Source organism: Ovis aries, chromosome 6 (genome assembly GCF_016772045.2).
Source record: "Ovis aries strain OAR_USU_Benz2616 breed Rambouillet chromosome 6, ARS-UI_Ramb_v3.0, whole genome shotgun sequence".
In the NCBI taxonomy this organism is placed as follows: Eukaryota; Metazoa; Chordata; class Mammalia; order Artiodactyla; family Bovidae; genus Ovis; species Ovis aries.
In genome coordinates, this window is record NC_056059.1 from 83,411,234 (window position 1) to 83,433,566 (window position 22,333).

The window sequence follows — 22,333 nt, forward strand, 5'->3', positions numbered from 1 at the left end:
AATGGAACTGGAGGCATCAACCTGCCTAACTTCAGACTACAAAGCCACAGTCATCAAGACAGTATGGTACTGGTGCAAAGACAGAAATATAGATCAGTGGAACAAAATAGAAAGCCCAGAGATAAATCCATGCACCTATGGATGGTTGACAAAGGAGGCAAGAATATACAATAGAGAAAAGACAATCTCTTTAACAAGTGGTGCTGGGAAAACTGGTCAACCACTTATAAAAGAATGAAACTAGAACACTTTCTAACACCATACACAAAAATAAACTCAAAATGGATTAAAGATCTAAATGTAACACCAGAAACTATAAAACTCCTAAAGGAAAACATAGGCAAAATGCTCTCTGACATAAATCATAGCAGGATCCTCTATGGCCCACCTCCCAGAGTAATGGAAATAAAAGGAAAAATAAGCAAATGGGACCTAATTAAACTTAAAAGCGTTTGCACAATGAAGGAAACAATAAGCAAGGTGAAAAGACAACCTTCAGAATGGGAGAAAATAATAGCAAACAAAGAAACTGACAGAGAATTAATCTCAAAAATATACAAGCAACTCCTACAGCTCAATTCCAGAAAAATAAATGACCCTTCAAAAAATAGGCCAAAGAACTAAACAGACACTTCTCCAAAGAAGACATACAGATGGCTAACAAACACATGAAACAATGCTCAACATCACTCATTATCAGCAATGACCCAGCAATGCCATTCCTGGGAAACCAGAATTGAAAGAGACACATGTACCCCAGTGTTCACCACAGCACTCTTTACAATAGCCAGGACATGGAAGCAACCTAGATGTCCATCAGCAGACAAATGGATAAGAAAGCTGTGGTGCATATACACAATGGAATATTACTCAGCCATTAAAAAGAATACACTTGAATCAGTTCTAATGAGGTGGATGAAACTGGAGCCGATTATACAGAGTGAAGTAAATCAGAAAGAAAAACATCAATTCAGTATACTAATGCATATATATGGTATTTAGAAAGATAGTAACGATGACCCTATATGCAAGACAACAAAAGAGACACAGATGTAAAGAACAGTCTTTTAGACTCTGTGGGAGAAGGTGAGGGTGGGATGATTGAGAGAATAGCACTGAAACATGTATATTATCATATGTGAAACAGATCACCAGTCCAGGTTCAATGCATGAAACAGGGTGCTCAGGGCTGGTAAACTGGGATGACCCTGAGGGATGAGATGGGGAGGCAAATAGGAGGGGGGTTCAGGATGGGGAACACATGTACACCCATGGCTAATTCATGTCAATGTATGGCAAAAACCACCGCAATATTGTAATGTAATTAGCCTCCAACTAAGATAATTAATTTTAAAAAAAGATAAATGGCTACTTTTTGTAACATATTTCCTCTTAGTAGATTCCAATGTCATTTGTAAAAACTCAACAGTTTTAATTATCTAAAGAACCCATACCCTTACAGTCCATAATAGAAGTAATCTATGCTTCATCATCTTTTTCTATTTCAAGTTCTACCTGTAACTCACATACTCAATAGTCAAAAAGTTCAGCAGCTTCAGATGGTCCTGCTTTAAAAGATTATTAAGAATAACAGGGAAATTTTTAAGATCATCATTTATTTTTCATTGAATTATTTGAAAGTAACTTGGTTTAATTCACCACTTAATAGTTATTATAAGTTATATAGTACATTCCTGCTGCTGCTGCTGCTGCTGCTGCTAAGTCACTTCAGTCATGTCTGACTCTGTGCAACCCCATAGATGGCACCAGGCTCCCCAATCCCTGGGATTCTTCAATGCCCCAAAGTTAAAAAAACACTGAATACTTGATGCTAAAAATATTTGTTAAATTCAGAATTTACAGAGTTTCTAGTTATATTTAAGAAGTAATTAAATATGCTACATCATGTACGTTCACTTTTTAAAAATCTCTATCCAAACTTTTTTTATAATTTAAATAATCATTATAATGGTACTAGCTATATCCTTCTGTACAATGGCCAGTGCTACAACCTCATCACTGTAGTATCAGGTGGTACATAATAGTTTCATCCCAAGTAACCTATGAATTAATTATTGTAAGACATAATTAAAATCATAATGACCAAGAACCTAATCAAACTTATAAGCTTTAGCATAGTAAACTAAACCACAAATAAAATAAAAAGACAATCTATGGATTGGGAGAAAATATTTGCAAGTGATGCAACGAACAAGGTCAATTTACAAAACATACAAACAGCTCACACAACTCAACAACAACAACAACAAAAAAACCCAGTCAAAAAATGATCCAAGGACCTAAAGAGACATTTCTCCAAAGAAGACATATCGATGAACAATAGGCACATGAAAAGATGTTGAAAACTGCTAATTATTTGAGAAATGCAAATCAAAACTACAATGAGGTGTCACCTCACACAGATCAGAATGGCCAGCAATAAAAAATCTATGAACTACAAATGCTGGAGAGGGTGTGCAGTGAAAGGAACCCTATACTGGTAGTGAGAATGTAAACTGATATGGTCACTATGCAAAACAGTGTGGAGGTTCCTCATAAACCTAAAAACAGAATTGTCATGTGATCCAGCAACCCCACTCCCGGACATATATCTGGGGAAAACTCTAATTCAAAAGGATACATGCACCCCACTTTTCATAGCAGCACTATTTACAATAGCCAAGATATGGAAGCAACCTAAATGTCCATCAATAGTTGAATGGATAAAGAAGATGTGGTACATATATACAGTGGAATATTACTCAGCCATAAGGAAAAATGAAATAATGCAATTTGCGGCAACATGGATGGACTTTAGAGATTATCATACTAAACGAAATGAGTAGACAAAGAAACACAAACATTATGTTATCATTTATATGTGGAATCTGAAATAGTGACACAAATGAACATATCTATGAAACAGAAATAGATTCACAGACATAGAGAACAGACTTGTGGTTTCCAAAGGGGACGGGGGAGTGGGGGAGGGATGGATTGTGAGTTTGGGATTAGCAAATGCAAGCTATTATATATAGAATGGATAAACAAGATCCTACTGCACAGCACAGGGAACTATATTCAAAATCCTGTAATAAACCTCAATGGAAAAGAATATATATGTATAATTCATATTTTAACAAAAATAAATTTTAAAAAAAGAAAAAGTATTAACCAAAATACTCCTCTCCCAAAGAATCTTTATGATAAAGTCTGACAAAAACCAATTAAATATTATCTGTATTTGAATTATTGGCAAACACTGACATTAAGATAACTATGCACATACGAGCATCCTTTGTTTAATGGTTCATTATTAACCTAAAATCATTATTCTAAAAAAGGTAACAGAAATGATGCTATTTTTAGGACAGAATTAATTTTATTGAAGGTGGCACAGTGGTCAAGAATCTGCTTGTCAATGCAAGAGACACGGTTTTCATCCCTGGGGCAAGAAGGTCCCCTGGAGAAGAAAATAACAACAACTCCAGTATTTTCACCAGGAAAATTCCATGGACAGTGGAGCCTGGTGGGGCTACAGAACTTAGGGCCAAAGAGTTGGATGTGAAACACACATACACACACACACACACACACACACACACACTCAGTTCACATAAGTTCACATCTCACTTTGCATTCATCATTCTAAAAACATTTCAGTGTTTTTGAGGCATGCCTTATCCTATATTTTTTTTATTATTTTATATACTGTAAAACTCTAGTAAAATGAAATTTTAGTTTCTGCATTCCTCCCTTTAATTAATGAAAAATATTTTTTATCAAATCATTTTTTGAAATAGTAATGTTACACCAGATGAAGAAAAAAATTGAATCTTCAAAAGCAAACAGAACTAGGATCAGAAACAGTTACAGCATTTTCTAAGACATTTAATTGCCCTGATTATAAATTGTCTTAGTTAAGTCAATTTTTTAGAGCCTTGCAAAAAAATGAAAGAAGCATACCCCTTATGTGGGATCTGAAAGGAACTCACAAGAATTTTCAACAGCTCTGTTTTCAGTTCCTCCTCCAATTTTAGATGTACCTGCTGGCTCCAATTCCTGAGTATTTCAAGGTGTTTTCAGAAGGAAATGACTCATTCCATTGTGTTGTAATCCTCCACTGCAGTTAGTCAGGTTTCTCCTTTCTCTGATCCATTAGGTCAGTTGCCATTTGTTCTTTGCTTTCTCTCTTCTGTAATTTTGTCGGCATCTCTTTTCTCTCATTCACTTTGCTATATGGATTTATTTTATCTCTATTACTCTCAGGGAGCATAGATAAATATGTTATTTAACCAGAGGTCTATGGTTATGTTTTAAAAGTATAGGACTATAAACATAATTTTTAATTTATTCACCCATATAAAATATGCTGTTTAATAAGTTCTGGGAGGGATTGGGGACAGGAGGAGAAGGGGACAACAGAGGATGAAATGGCTGGATGGCATCACCGACTCGATGGACATGAGTTTGAGTAAACTCCTGGAGTTGCTGATGGACAGGGAGGCCCGGCATGCTGCGCTTTATTGGGTCGCAAAGAGTCAGACATGACTGAGCGACTGAACTGAACTGAACTGAAATATATTTTTAAAGCATACAGAGGGAAAAAAGAATACATGGAATATACCAAATGTCGAAACTTGCTGTATTGGTATAGTTGTTCATATTTTTTTTTCATTTTATGTCTGAAGTTTTTTAAAATGTACATGTTTACTTGTAATATTGGGATATAAATTAAACTGTTCTTTTAAAGCACAATTTTATTAGAAAATCTTATACCTGAACTATATGTTCTAAAAGTAGATACTCTCTCATAGGCGATTGAAAAGAAATATAAAAGAAGAGAAAAATGCAGGGGTGAGGAGGTTTGGTGTTTTGGGCTTGGTTTGTTTTTCACCATTCCAATGATTTGGCTGTTCATGGCTCTTTCCCCAGTGCATTAGTTCCCCTGTGCTCCCACAACAATATAATACAAACTGGGTGTTTTAAGAACAGAATTTTCTTGTCTCACAGTTCTAGATGCTAAAGTTCAAGATCTTAAGTGACAGCAGGGCACGTTCTTTATGAAGGCACTGGAAAAGGATATGTTCCAGGCCTCTTTCCTACTTTCTGGTAGTGACCAGGATTGTAACAGCATAACTCTAATCTTCACAGGGTATTCTAACAGTGTACATATCTCTTTCTATGTCCTAATTTCCCTTTAAGAAGACATCAGTCATATTTTATTAGGGCCAACACTGATGACCTCACCTTAACTTGAACATCTGTGAAGACTGCATTTCTAAATAAAGTCATATTCACAGATATTGGGGATCTAGTACCTTTTGGGGCAACCCAATTCATTCCATAACATCTTGTTAGTGTCAGAAGACTCTTAAGAACCCTAACATTCTAGTCACTGCATCTAGCTGGATCTTATGTTAATACTCTAAACCACGTGCTTAGTTATTCAGTTATGTCCAACTCTTTGTGACCTCATGGATGGCAGCCTGCCAGGCTCCTCTGTTCATGGGGATTCTTCAGGCATGGGCTCCTCTAAACTATATCTGTCGTACAGCAATGAAGACACAGGCATAGAGAACATATTTGTGGACACAGCAGGAGAAGGTGAGGATGGGACAAATTGAGAGAGTAGCATGGAAACATATTTATTACCTATATAAAATATCCCAGTGGGAATTTGCTGTATGATGCAGTAACCTCAAACCTGTGCTCTGTGACAACTTAGGGGGGTGCGATGGGCTGGGAAGTGGGAGGGAGGTTTAAAAGGAAAGGGACATGTGTATACCTATGGATGATTCTTGTTGATGTATGGCAGAAACCAACACAAAAGTACAAAGCAATCATCCTCCAACTGAAAATACATAATTTTTTAAATAAATTAAAATAATAGAATGCATCTGCCCTAGAATTGTGAATCCCACACATAGCAGATTATCAGAATCCCTGAGAAGTGTTTACAAAATACATGTACCAGAAGCTTCCAACCTCAGATCAGTTCAGTTCAGTTCAGTTCATTTCAGTCACTCAGTCGTGTCCAACTCTTTGCGACCCCATGAATCATAGCACAACCAGGCCTCCCTGTCCATCACCAACTCCCAGAGTTCACTCAAACTCATGTCCATCAAGTCAGTGATACCATCCAGCCATTTCATCCTCTGTCATCCCCTTTCCTTCTGCCCCATCCCTCCCTCTGATGTCAAATAGACATCAGAGTCTATTCCAGTGAGTCAACTCTTCGCATCAGGTGGCCAGAGTACTGGAGTTTCAGCTTTAGCATCATTCCTTCCAAAAGAACACCCAGGGCTGATCTCCTTCAGAATGGACTGGTTGGATCTCCTTGCAGTTCAGGGACTCTCAAGAGTCTTCTCCAACATCACAGTTTATTTATTTTTTTTAATTTTTATTTTTACTTTATTTTACTTTACAATACTGTATTGGTTTTGCCATACATTGACATGAATCCACCACAGGTGTACGTGCGTTCCCAAACATGAACCCCCCTCCCACCTCCCTCCCCATAACATCTCTCTGGGTCATCACTGTGCACCAGCCCCAAGCATGCTGTATCCTGCATCGGACATAGACTGGCGATTCGATTCTTACATGATAGTATACCTGTTACGCCATTCTCCCAAATCATCCCACCCTCTCCCTCTCCCTCTGAGTCCAAAAGTCCGTTATACCCATCTGTGTCTTTTTTGCTGTCCTGCATAATAGAGACCAAAAGAAAGCAGGAGTGGCAATACTCATATCCAATAAAATAGACTTTAAAACAAAGGCTGTGAAAAGAGACAAAGAAGGACACTACATAATGATCAAAGGATCAATCCAAGAAGAAGATATAACAATTATAAATATATATGCACCCAATATAGGAGCACCGCAATATGTAAGACAAATGCTAACACCACAGTTTAAAAGCAACAGTTCTTTAGAGCTCAGTTTTCTTCACAGTCCAACTCTCGCATCCATACATGACCACTGGAAAAACCATAGCCTTGACTAGATGGACCTTTGTTGGCAGAGTAATGTCTCTGCTTTTGAATATGCTATCTAGGTTGATCACAACTTTTCTTCCAAGGAGTAAGCATCTTTTAATTTCATGGCTGCGGTCACCATCTGCAGTGATTTTGGAGCCCAAATAAATAAAGTCTAATACTGTTTCCACTATTTTCCCATTTATTTCCCATGAAGTAATGGGACCAGATGCCATGATCTTAGTTTTCTGAATGTTGAGCTTTAAGCCAACTTTTTCACTCTCCTCTTCCATTCTCATCAAGAGGCTTTTTAGTTCCTCTTCACTTTCTGCCAAAAGGGTGGTGTCATCTGCATATCTGAGGTTATTAATATGTCTCCTGGCAATCTTGACTCCATCTTGTGCTTCTTCCAGCCCAGCATTTCTCATGATGTACTCTGCATATAAGTTAAATAAACAGGGTGGCCAAAGCCTTTGACTGTGTGGATCACAATAAACTGTGGAAAATTCTGAAAGAGATGAGAATACCAGACCACCTGACCTGCCTCTTGAGAAACCTGTATGCAGGTCAGGAAGCGATAGTTCGAACTGGATATGGAACAACAGACTGGTTCCAAATAGGAAAAGGAGTATGTCAAGGCTGTATATTGTCACCCTGCTTATTTAACTTACATGCAGAGTACATCAATTTAGAGATTCTAATTAAGTAATTATGGAGAGAGGGACAGGCCATATAATTTTTTAAAATTTCTCCAGATTATTCTAATGATCAATCAGATATCGGAATCACTAAGCTCTAAAGTATGTGCCTCTAGGTATGAGGAATACTATCTAAAGGAATGCAAGGAAAAATATTAGAACTTCTATTTCTATTGATTCCACTGCAGACTTTTAAATGTGTTTTCAATAATTCATCATAATGTGCCCTATGTTACAGTTGTAACAATATATTGCATATATATATAGTATATAATTTATAAATTTAAATATATACATAAAGAGGTACACTTTCAAAACCTGATGGGAGACTGTAAGCTAAGGCTTTTGGAGACCATTGCCCCAAAGGCTACTGAGAGAGATAATTATCTGGTCTTCTTTATCATGTAGGTACTCCTAAAGATAAACACAGGAATTAAGATGACAAAAATGAGCAGGGCTCCCATTGGACTTGTAATAAAAATATGTTTATAGGACATTATAATAGATAACTTGGTACTTACTATGGGGCTTTTAATTTGCACCACTAAAACATTCTATGCACCAGCCTCATTATATAATATGGACATTTATTGCTAAACAATGAACAAACTGTATGCATAAATCTGCTTATGCATAAATCAGTGTTTTGCTGGTACATTTTAAAGCAAAAGAAATACACTGAAATGAAGCATTTAAAAATGTTTACTTTGAAAAGTAAGTTAAAAGACAGACACCAAAAGTAAAGAACAGTAGAAGTTGGGAATCTAGTTACATGATAGGTTTTTATACAGCTTGAAGGAGGAAAGAAGAGAGAAGAATGTAGGAAAGGGACAAAAGAAGATGTTTTTAATGGAAGTAACATAGGAAGATTCTAGGTATTAAATTAGAGGGAAAATACCTTCCCTATAAATGACAGAATCCTGCCAACTGTGCTGAGAGAGAATGAGGTGAAATTGATTGTGCCAGAATTAGATAAAGCACTAGCTAAACAAAGAGCTTCTGGCATCCTGTGGAAAGAGCCAGAAAGTACAAAAAAAGATCAGCTCAGTGGCAGTCAGCCATTTGATACCGATGAAGCTAATCCATACCACAGACTTGGAAACACAGTAGATTTTCCTCCTTGTCTGTTCTCACAAATAATCATTAATTTTATGTGCAGCTTCGGCAGGTGCATGGAGAGGGCCTACTGTTTTGACACTGTGCTGGAGAGTTTCCAAGCAGCAAGCTGGTGTAGTCCTTGAGTCCCTTCCACTTCACTGCTTCTCAAATTCACTTACATCTACAGACAGCCTGTCTCCTACCTGTAAGATGCAGGGGCAGACCAGCTATTCTGGCATCCAGAGAGGTTCGTTTTCAAAAATCTAGAGCCAAGACATCCATAAACTTACTCAGCAAGTAGTAGCCGGAGTGTCCAGTCGTTGATATAAACCGTATAGGATGAGTCTTCTTGGCTAAAATGCTTATGGATCATCTACCTGTTAGATCAGCTGCTAAGGACTGAAATGTGACATCTTTATGCTCAAGGAGATGTGGTACGCACTCTGACTGACTGCACTTAAGAACAAAGCAAGTAATATATGAATTTATACTAGGCTCAATATAGAGAAAGCATTGATAGGAAAAGGGTTTTAACTTCTCACAGATCTAGACTTTTACCCTATTCATTCCCATTCTACAGTTCTACGATGCTCAAGACCAGATGTCGAATTACTTTGCTCACCCACTTTGCCTTTACCTCTGTGGGGAGGTAAATAAGAAATGAGAGAAGAGAAGCTAGAAACAGTTCCACCTGTGTCCTTCCTCCCCTTCCTAAGGCAATGAGTAAATAGAAATTATCCCTGTAAAGAGTATTAGTGAGGGTATCAATGGGTATAATTCATTAAATAAGAGCAGATGTCACAAAGAGACTGCAAAAACCTGAGGAAACACGTCCATACTTTGCATATAGCACTCACCACCATCCCTGCCCCTGGGAGGTTTACAGACACTGCCACCTGTCTTGGTGACAGATACACTGTGTCCACTGCAAGCTTTCCAGGTGGTGAGCAGAGACGGAAGCCTCATGCGTAACCATCTGTAACATAAAGACATCTGTCAACTCTCCCCTCAAGATTTGGGAAGAACCAATGATGTATGTATAGACCAATTCAAGTTCCTTAGAAGGGAGAATCTGTGAAATAAGGGCATGTTAATTTTCCCTAGGAGTTAGCAGGTGATTGATAACCTTACCCACAACATGTGGATATGGCTATTGACACATAGATAGATTGAATGGATTCCCCACTAACAAAAAGAATAAATGACAAGATTAGAAGAAAAAGATACAAAATACTATTGTTTCCTAATACAAGTAATTGATGCTTTGTTCACTAGAGGAAAGATTTATATGGATGATACCTAGGCAAGCAAATTTGAGTTCTTTCTCTAAATTTAACATAATAGGAAATAACTGTTATAAAACATACTAGATAAAGATCATCTGGTAAGTGGATAATATATTTTGAAAAAGAAAGGAAACTTGATTAATTAATAGTTAGTGAGAAGTACAATAACATCTCCCTTTCAATACATCTATGAGAGAATAAAATAAGCCCAAAATTGATAAAGGAAAATTACTCCAATTTTGGCTTGAACTCAGATTACATTCTTCTACAAATTTGGAGATTATCATGTTTAACATTAAAGTTACCTTCTTTGAGATGGAAACTTGAGGAATAGTGAATGTAGTTGGACCTCTGAGTTAAAGATTTTCATGTCTTGAATTTTAATTCGACTTGTACTGCTTGCAAGCTAATGACAGAGTGGACTTGTTTTCCTCTCTGTTTAGAAAAGGGAGGAGGCAAGGGAAAACCGCACATGGCATCACTGGAAGCAATCCAAGTGGCAGAGTGCTAGGGAAGAAATTGGCAGCCACACTATCTGAGAAATCAAACTGGAGACAATTTTCAATGTATTTCAAAAATAAGACATTGCATAGTATGACAAGTATAAACTTTTTAACAAAAGCACTGAAAATTGCTTCACTCCTTCCTTTTTTTCCAATTATCGTTCTAGCTTTGTAAATGTTCCCACTTGATTTCAGTTACATTGCTATTTTGGTATAAATGTCAAGGAAAACTTAAAGACTATATTTTTCTCATCTTGAAAGATGCCTCAACTTTTTTGGAGAGAACAAAGTTCTAACAAACAAAGGAAATTGGAAGTAACTTCTGCCTGATTAAAAGTGGAGAATATCAGAAGGAATCATGGCTAAAGAAAAACAAACTAGTGATTAAAATTGCTAACACTCTACAAAACCCATAATCTTGCCCATGATACCTGAACATAATGGCCTCTATTATGTGAGGCTTTTGGAGCATCTCCAAGGCAGTGATCATCTTTAACCTCCAAACCATTGCTGCAAGATAGAGAAGTGCTGTCCATCAAAACCCCATTTTCCAGGTAGTAAATTCTCAAGTGTAAGAATTTTAAGTTTCACTTAATGATCCACAGAAAAAGGGGGGAAGGAGTGGGACTTGCTGGATCTAAAGTGTCTATCCAGATTGATAGATATGACTTTATCCTTTTACGTTGCACAATCTCATGGAGGGAGGGAACTTACACTACCCTCCCCAGGAGGGAGTTGTATTGAAGTAAATACAGCTGATAACTCTCTCCTCTCCATCCTCTCATTCATTCTTTCCCTAGAGAAGAAGAATGGCTCATTTTAGAGATGAGATTGAGGGAAAAGCTCTGGGGAGGTGCAGCTCAAACCCCTCTGGGTGCACTCTCCCAACTAACCTCCCTCTAAATACAAACACCCTCCTCCGCTCCAAGTGATAATTCTGAGAGGGTAGGCTCTGCCTATGAAAGATAAAGACCCGGAGTTTATGGTGAGGAGATGGATTCAGCTGGGGAAAGAGCAAGAATCCTGATTTTGGTTGCAGGTTTAAGCAGGCTCCTCTAACTCAGCTTGATTAGTTTTGAAACTTTTGTTTTTGTCCTTTTCTATGGCTATGCTCCAATTGGAAGCCCATTGAGAGATGAGCCTGGCTGGTTATGGTCCATAGAGTTGCAAAGAGTCGGACACAACTGAAGCGACTAAACAAGTAAGCAAACATAGAAGTATGAGTGACACCTCAAACACCTCCATCATAGTGTCCTACCAAATAGTTTAAAATGAATCCAGAAACAGCTGCTTAGTTCCCAAGATTTAGCATAGTGATAATAATGCTGGTGTGACACTGATGATAATAACAAAAATAATTAGCATGCTTGAAAACAGTGCCAAACACTGTGCTTCCTATAACTGATTTACATGTATTAACTCACTGAATTCTCATATATAAGTCTATAAGGTAGAGACTATAATTATAGTATCACATGAGAAATTGAGGCAACCCAGGCTTAATAATCTTTCCAAAGTCACAGAGCATGGAGTCTATCCTCTTTACCACCACTCTCATGGTCACTATTAACTTCAGGCATTACCCAACTTCTCATCTTAAGATTATCAGTCATTTTATCATAAATAATATTTATATTTTAATATACATTTGCTTTGACTAGTTGGAATGATATGTTAATATTTCTTTTATTTTATGGTGATTTTTTAAACAAAATTAAGAATAATAACAATAGGGATACCACCCAACATGATGTGTCAGGAACTGTATTAAGCATTGATCTGATACAATCATCAAAGTAACTGAATGAGGTGATGGTGTCGTCATCCCCATTTTACAGATGAGGTTAGGAAGCTTAAGAGCGCCTACAATAAGCATACTATCAGAGTATTGAACAAGGTTGATTCTTAGGTATCATGCTGACGACTATCTCAATTCTACACCATATAGATGAAATAAGAGATGAATAAATGATATCAAAACGTGTTTAATCAATGATGTTTGTATGTCCCAGAAGATTAACTCATACAAAATCTTGAGAAAACGTCTTGATGGTAGAGTACTTAAATATAATTAATATGCTTGTTATTTATCTTCATATCTGAAATCATAATCATGATGTGCTTTTTACATATTTAATCATAAGCCTCATAACTCTCCAGTTTTCACATAATTTTGAGAATTTTGAAATGTGAGTGGACTAAAGTACTTTATCATATTTCACAATGCAAAAATCCAAAAGCCAAGCTTATGGCACTTAATCAAAAGTTCCGAGCTCATCCTGAAGAGCTTCTGGATGTTTTTGCCTAAAAAACTATGGTTCTACTCTTTACCATAATAGATTTGGTAATTCTGACTCTCATTAAAACACCCTCCTGTTTTTTTTTTCCAGAAAATGAAACTGTTTATTTAATTATTTTCTTTTATTTTCATCTATCACTTCTAGATGAACCATTCAGGTATTTGAACTATTCATCAACAACACCTGAAAGTTCTACTTATCATTGAATGGTAAGTGGGAATTACTAGCAAGAGGACTCTGGAATGCAGCCAGTCAACCTGCAGTGAAACTTGATCAAATATAACCACCTCTGTGTGTCCTGGACATAATTGGCAGAGCTCAATAAATATGGACTGTTTTGCTGATCTACTGAGTTAGATAGGTGGGAGGATGGATATGTACAGGATATGCAAGCAGCTTTTAGAAGAGAAACTAAGTAGAGTACCTACAAACAGGAAGATTAGAAGCAAAATATTTTTAAAGATACCCTGAAGCATAACTTCAAACAGTCTTATGGCTGTAGACAACTGGAAAATCCATGCAGCAGATGGCTCAAGCTAATACCCAGCTAAAATGAAATGGCTGCTTTCACAAAGATACCAGCCGTCCTCCAATGGGAGATTATGTTCAAATGTAGGACAGCCTGCATGTGTGCATGGTAAAGAGAGGGCTGCACCAGACATAAGAAACACTTTTCAGTTCAAATGGCTTCAAAAACGAGCAGATTCCCGAAATATCTTCCCCTTCCCCAACTCTCTTTCTTACATAAAATGCATTCCCTTATTGATATAGATGACTTATCGCTCAAGTCAGTAAGTTCAGTTCAGCTCAGTTCAGTCGCTCAGTCGTGTCCGACTCTTTCCGACCACATGAATCGCAGCACGCCAGGCCTCCCTGTCCAGCACCATCTCCCAGAGTTCATTCAGACTCACGTTCATCGAGTCAGTGACACCATGCAGCCATCTCATCCTCTGTCGACCCTTTCTGCTCCTGTCCCCAATCCCTCCCAGCATTATAGTCTTTTCCAATGAGTCAGCTCTCGGCATGAGCTGGCCAAAGTACTGGAGTTTCAGCTTTAGCATCATTCCTTCCAAAGAAATCCCAGGGCTGATCTCCTTCAGAATGGACTGGTTGGATCTCCTTGCAGTCCAAGGGACTCTCAAGAGGCTTCTCTAACACCACAGTTCAAAAGCATCAATTCTTCGGTGCTCAGCTTTCTTCACAGTCTAACTCTCACATCCATCCATGACCACAGGAAAAACCATAGCCTTGACTAGTTGGACCTTTGATGGCAAAGTAATGTCTCAGCTTTTCAGTATGCTATCTAGGTTGGTCATAACTTTTCTTCCAAGCAGTAAGCGTCTTTTAATTTCACAGCTGCAGTCACCATCTGCAGTGATTTTGGAGCCCAAAAAAATAAAGTCTGACACTGTTTCCACTGTTTCCCCATCTATTTCCCATGAAATGATGGGACCGGATGCCATGATCTTACCTTTCTGAATGTTGAGTTTTAAGCCAACTTTTTCACTCTCCACTTTCATCAAGAAGCTTTTTATTTCCTCTTCACTTTCTGCCATAAGGGTGGTGTCATCTACATATCTGAGGTTATTGATATTTCTCCCAGCAATCTTGATTCCAGCTTGTGCTTCTTTTAGCCCAGCATTTCTCATGATGTACTCTGCATAGAAGTTAAATAAGCAGGGTGACAATATACAGCCTTGATGTACTCCTTTTCCTATTTGGAACCAGTCTGTTGTTCCATGTCCAGTTCTAACTGTTGCTTCTTGAGCCGCATACAGATTTCTCAAGAGGCAGGTCAGGTGGTCTGGTTTTCCATCTCTTTCATAATTTTCCACAGTTTATTGTGATCCACACAGTCAAAGGCTTTGGCATAGTCAATAAAGCAGAAATAGATGCTTTTCTGGAACTCTCTTGCTTTTTCCATAATCCAGCGGATGTTGGCAATTTGATATTTGGTTCCTCTGCCTTTTCTAAAACCAGCTTGAACATCTGGAAGTTCACGGTTCGTGTATTGTTGAAGTCTGGCTTGAAGAATTTTGAGCATTACTTTACTGGCATGTGAGATGAGTGCAATTGTGCAGTAGTTTGAGCTTTCTTTGGCATTGCCTTTCTTTGAGAGAGTAAGTTAGTAAGAACACCATAGAACACAAACACATTATAGTATAATAGTTTTAATGACATTAGAAGGAAGAAAAAATTGAAAAGCATACTGTTCCAGAATTCTTTGTTAAATAAATGGGCTCCTGGCTCTTTTCAGCCTACTTAGATCTTAAAAAAAGAAAAAACAGACACACACAAATATAATTATCTGCTTTGATTGGCTATATAAATATGCACTAGGGCTTCCCTGGTGGCTCAATGGTAAAGAATCTGCCTGCCAATGCAAGACAATTGGGTTCCATCCCTGGGTCAGGAAGATCCGATAGAGGAGGAAATGGCAAACCACTGCAGTATTCTTGCCTCGAGAATCACATGGACAGAGGAGCCTGGACAACTACAGTCCATTGGTTTGCAAAGAGTCAGACATGAATGAGCACACATGCACATTAATCCACATTTTTATACTACTTTTTTCACATTTTTGACTGTCATTCACAATAATTGATATATAGTGTAAAACATTCATATTGTCCTTATCACTCTACCTCTTAATGTTTTCCATGGGGTTCCTATCTATATAGATTTCAAATAAAAATAATTAAACATCGTAAAAATTGGCCCTGAAGCAAAATAATTAAGTAAGAGCTCTCAGCAGACTCTCTCTCTCTCTCATCTGATCTTTCAGTTTCTTTCCTATTTTTCCTGTCAATGCCTTTTTCATGTCAGAAATTCTATCTCCAGTGGCCTCATGTTCTCTCTGCCCTTTAATTACCAAAGCTTTTCTTAGCTGTTATATAAACTGGATGGGAGGATTTCACCTCCTCCATTCTTGCATGGGTAGCACCACTGCAGGAGTAAGAACGGAATGCAGCAGGGCATAAGGAGGTCCCTGGTACAAGAGGAGAGCCCTTTTTAGAACCAAGCAGAGAAGGGTATCCCTTTCCTGGTGCAGACAGGCCATAGGGCAACAAAGGCCACAATGTGTATTCTGGGCACAATCAGGAACCACAATGGGAAAGAACTAATAAAGTAATTGGTACCAATGTTTATTGAGTTATGACAATTGATACTAGTGTTGACTGAGCATGTTTTATACCTGCAAGTGTTACATAGAGTTCAAAAGGAAGAAAGTAATCTGGGAGGAAGTTGGAGGATTTATTTGGCATCTAATTTTTTGTTGTTGTTCCATTAGAAAGGATTTTATCTAAATCCTTTAGAAAAGAATATAGATATCTATACTCCTGACTTCTTGCCTGCCCCCAACTCCTCTGCATGGCATAGAATGGGACATCTGGGGAACTGGTCATAGGATCATTTCACTTTTCTCCACTGAGTTAAGCTAATCTGTCACAAGCCCTAAACACAAGGATTTCAGGCATGTTCTGCCCTCATCTCCCTAGACAAGTGGAAGGGTGACCTGTCCTTGTTCTGCAAACCCAAAGTTTTCTTCAAAGTCTTAGAACAAGAAGATGAGGAGTAATAACAGGCCTATTTACCTCATACTGTAATAGGGGAGAATCTCTGTATTCTAGTATAAGCTAATCACTGAAAGAATGTTGCCAAAAGCTTAAATTACACATAATGGCCCGTGTCTGGGAACCTTGACCCCAAGTAATGAGCACTGAGCTAAAACACCTTTGTTTGGCTCACAGGAAATATCCTGATCAGGCCCAACCATGAATAACTACAAGAAGGAAGGAATTAAAACAGCCCCTGCAGCTGCTGACCAGAACCAGGAAATGCTTGACTTTTCTCCTTCCCCTTTTAGTATAAAAGAAACTTGAATGCTAACTCTGGAAAGGTGGCTTGGGGACTCTAGTCCACCATCTTGTTGGCCTGCTGGGTTTCTGAATAAAGTCACTATTCCTTGCCACAACAATGCATCTCTGATTTACCGGACTGTTTTATGACAAGCAGTATGAGCTTCGACTTGGTAACAATACTAGGCCACCATTATATCAGTAAGACCTACTCTGCTCTTCCTCTCTCTAACTCTTAAATCCATTTCTCAATAGGTTCTAAAGATGGGATAGAGATGTCATTTAATGATCTGATAATAATTTTTATCTCTAACTAAAATCTGACTTCTCCATGATGGGAAGATAAGAATGATTATGACACTCTTCAAATCATATTCCCTAGGTATGAAATTAAGTGATGCTTGCTCCTTGGAAGGAAAGCTATGACAAACCTAGACAGCATATTAAAAATGCTGAGACATTACAGAGATATTACTATGACAACAGAGTGCATATAATCAAAACTATGGTTTTTCCAGTTATCATGTATGGATGTAAAAGTAGAACCATAAAGAAGGCTGAGAACCAAAGAATTAATGCTTTTGAATTGTGGTGCTAATGAAGACTCCTGAGAGTCCCTTGGACTGCAAAGAGATTAAACCAGTCAATCCTAAGGGAAATCAACCCTGAATGTTCATTGGAAGGACTGATACTGAAGCTCTAATACTTTGGCTAGTTGATGTGAACAACCAACTCATAGGAAAAGACCCTGATGCTGGGAAAGGTTGAAGACAAAACGGGAACAGGGCAGTAGAGGATGAGTTGGTGAGATAGCATCATTGACTCAATGGACATGAATTTTAGCAAGCTCTGGGGGATGGTGGAGGACAGAGGAGCCTGGAGTGCTGCAGTCCATGGGGTCACAAGAGCTGGACACAACTTAGTAATTGAACAGCAACAACAACAAATTAGGCAACTGACTTTAAATGCCTATAAATCAAGTCTTCATTTTACTATATATTTCACATCCGATATATTGGGTTAGCCAAAAAGACAACCCCATATCACTTGTCTGAATTGTGACATTTTCTATAAGAATTAGAGGTGCCCTCATGTTGTTCACATTTTGAGTGCAATTTTATGCTGCCTACTATTTCCCAACCCATCATTTAAGCCCCAGCTAAGGTCCCATCACTTTCATTACATAAACTTCCAATTATTTGTCCATTTTATTTTCCCAGTTGATTTGTGTGCCACACAATTTGTTCCCTTTCCTGTTGTATAATCTAGATATCAGCTGTGGTTTTCTTTCTAATTTAAGCTCTAGATAAGATTTTACCTTCTGTAAGCTGCAGGAAGCACAGTGCTGTCCATAAAATTTCTGTCAATTTGTCAGGTTCATAAACTCCAGGTCGGTTTTGATTTTCTTTTTTTGTCTTTGACTTTTGTGCTGAACTTTTGTTCTCTGCTCTTTCACTCTCTTTGATCTCTATCCAGTATTGACCCAAACTTGAAACACTATTCTTTTATTGTGTTTCTACAAAACATCTCAAAGAAAACTTTCATGCACCTAGCATATGTATAAAGGTATTGAGAGATAAAGGGTATTTACATAGAATAAATATAAAATAATTATTAAAATTTAGTATTATATAGTGTTGATCTTTAAAAGTCCATGTTGTCATTTTTATGTGATACTTGACCATCCCCCTTTCTTATTTTTTCTTCCCACTTCTCTTTTTTCTATCTTCTGCTCTCCCAGGAAAGGGAAAAGTAAAAATAAAGGGAAGTAAATATTTTTTATAACTCCTTTCCTCAAACTCCGGTCAATCCTCCACATACTCAGGTACTCAGCAGAAGCTGTGAAAGTACCACTAATGAGAAGAGTGAAAAGAATTCAGAGTCCTAAATAATGATGGTTTCATCCTTCTGGTTGCTTTTGCAATACTTTATGAGAATTTCATGACAACAAATTTTCACTCTCCAATTCATTAACTCAGTCTCCCAGTCAAGGCTAATGTTTGCATTTCAGAAATCCATGGTACCCAGAACAGTATATGGTACATAATGTTTTCTTAGGACAACAAGCAAAGTACTATCTGACTAAAGAAATGCTCAGCCTCAAGCCCAGAACCGGCCAAGGAATAAATAGACCATGTACTTAAAATATCCTACTCCTTCTACTTCCATAGTAGTTAGCTTTGTCTGAATTATTGATTCCTTTTTTAGATCTTTTGTGTCCAGTCACTCTGTCATGTCCAACACTTTGTGGCCTCATGGACTGTAGCCCACCAGGCTCCTTTGCCCATGGAATTTTCCAGGCAAGAATACCAGAGTAGGGTGCTTTTCCTAAGCCAGGGGAATCCTCCTGACCAAAGGATCAAACCCATGTCTCATGTCTCCTGTTTTGGCAAGTGGGTTCTTTACCACTAGCAGCTTTGGTCTTTTTCTAATGGGTACTTCTGCTTGAGACTTGGCCCCTGATCTCATTGTCCTTATTCTGAGCCATAATCTCTACCCAGATCAACCCTCATTTAGTACCTTAGCAGAAATGGACAAAGTAATTGAAGAGGGCAGGGAGATTTTTTAAATTTTTGTGAAAAAAAAAAAAGTTTCATTTAACTGTTTTTTTTAAACTATGTCACTGTTTATTACTGAATTATAAATAGTCCATGATACAAAGAAATGCTAGAAAGAAGTGAGAAATACTGTATTCAAGCTCTAAAAATCTTGAAGTCAGCAGCACAAATACTAAATTAAGAATAAGTAAAATTATTAATATTACTGGAAATTTTATTTCCTTGGGTAATTCTGGCACCTGAAAAAGAAATATCTAAGTATAATTGCTTCTTGACCACCTGATTAATTTCTTAAATCACCTGCAGTATAATTTTAAAATATTAAACTCTTAGTTCACCAAATCAATTTAACATACCACTTACCTTTTACTTATTTCTTTGTAATTAAGGATGGTTTATTCATTAAATGTTTATTAAGAATATGTTATATCTTGAGCACTTTGCAAGTTGCTAAAATGAAAACATGATAGTCTTTGTGTCAGACTAATAATAATAATAGTTACGGAAGTTGTCAAATTTTTCACTAGTAGTATTTCATCCTTATGCTTACCTAGCAAGAAAACACAAATTTTCTCAACAACTTAAGACTCTCAGATAATGAATAACAAACTATAGGAAGAATCATTATTGATTTTAGAGTATGTGTATCTGATAAAAGAAATTCTTCTTCAATTTACTGAACACTACAGTTTCTTAAATAAAACAGACGATCTGAGGGAGAGTAGAAAAATATTTGTTACTATTACAGCAACTTACCACTGACCATGAAATCCAAGTCCTGAACTAACCAATAACTAGGCATTTAAACTCTATATTTAAAGTCAGCATTTTAAAAACCTAGAAGAAAGATGTAACTTTGAGAAAGCTACTATATACTAGAAGAGAATTCCTAAAACTAATTTCTGATTTTGCAAGATATAACTAACTATACGTCAGAGAGAAAGTCATGAGAAAAGAATTTGCTCAATTGGGAAGGCAATAAAATGAGGATAAAATGGAAATGGATGAAATATAAAAAGATTGTAAGGAGGTTAAATATGTGATTAAAGAATATAAACCACCATAACAGAAAAAAATATCAAGCAGAACTGGTGCTGAAAAAAATAAAATCTCTAACAAGAACTCATATTACAGGCCATACTCTGAACACAAAGTGATACTAATATCAGATGAATAATTTTTTAAAGACCAGGGAGTTAAAAGTTTTATATACTTTGGTAAAGAAAAAATAAAGGCAAAATGTAGGCTACTGAGAAATTAATAACAATAGAATGATTATTCACTAAAACTACAGAAAAAGCTTCTGTTGCATGCTTTGTACTTAAAGAAGAAAGGAATAAAAACAATTGAGCTAAGAATTTAATATAGAGTGTTAGGAAAAGAACAGTGTGACAATCATATGAAAAGTAAAGAAAGATTATTTATTAAAGATTAGAAATTAACAATTCAAGAAACACGACCCTAGAATTAATTATATGACTACATCAATAAAACAGAGTTATAGGGTTCATAAGTAAAAAAGAGAGAATGAAGGAGTAGGGAGGGAGACATGGAGAAGGAGTGAGAGAGGCAAAAAATGGATGACAGGGAGAGAAGAAATTTTTTGGAAGGAGAAAATTAGAAAAGTATTAAACCATTCATCCTGAAATCAGAATGCTTGAGAATAGTTAACATAATCTTTGAAGGTAAAAATAACACAAGAACCATATCATATGATATATTAAAACATACATAAAGAACTATATAAATGAAGCAAACAAATGTATAAAATAATTCCTTATGTCAGTGAGGAAAGGCAAATTTAAAATAATAAATGTTTTAGAGACCACTGAAAAATATAATTGTAGATTCTCATATCACACTTCATTCCAAAATAAATTCAAAATGTAATAAATATTTGATAAAAGGAAATCAAAAATTATGAGAATAAAAATGCTATTTAATTATTTCAAAAAATAAAACATAAAGTGATAGTTTTTTCATATAAAATTTAAGGTATGAGTAAAGCAAAAATATTACTAATAACATGATTAATTAGTATTAATTAATAAGTAATGAATAAAGGCAAGCAACAAACATTGAAAGAAAATCACAACCTATACAGCAATTAAATGTTCAATAGCTTCAATATAAGTAAATATATTCAAGTCAGTAATCAAAAGCCATTAGAAAAATAAGAAAAATTCCATGCATATTCTGTTTACATAAGAATATAAAAGATCAATAAACACTTTTTTTTTAAATTCAGCTTAACTATGAAGAAATTCTGATTGAAACAGTAATAAAGGAAGCTCTAAACATATGATGAGAAAATTTACATAAATGATAATATTTACTATTGTTCTGAAACTCTTATAAAGACTGTTAGATGTGTAACTTGGTAGAGTCTTTTAGAAATATGGTTTGTTGTTATTCAGTCACTAAGTCATGTTAACTCATTGCAACCCCATGGACAACAGCACACCAGGCTCCTCTGTCCACTCTCTCCCTGAGTTTGCTCACATTCATGTCCATTGAGTCAGCAATGCTATCTAATCATCTCATCCTCTGCCACCCCCTTCTCCTTCTGCCTTTAATCCTTCCCAGCATCAGGGTCTTTTCCAATGAGCCAGCTTTTCATATTAGGGCCCAAAATATTAGAAGCATCAGTCCTTCCAATAAATATTCAAGGTTGATTTACTTTAGGATTGGCTGGTTTGATCTCCTTGCAGTCCAAGAGACTCTCAAGAGTCTTTTCCAGCACCACAGTTTGAAAGCATAAGTTCTTTGGTGCTCAGCCTTCTCTATAGTCCAACTCTCACATCTGTACCTGATTCCTGGAAAAACCATGGCTTTGACTATATGGACATTTGTCAGCAAAGGAATTTCTACTTTTTAATATACTGCCGAGGTTTGTCATAGCTTTTCTTCCAAGGAACAAGTGTCTTTAAATTTCATGACTTCAGTTACTGTCCACAGTGATTTTGGAGCCCAAAAAAAGAAAATCTGTCACTGCTTTCACTTTTTTCCCCTTCTATTTGCCATGAAGTTATGGGATCAGCTGCCATGAT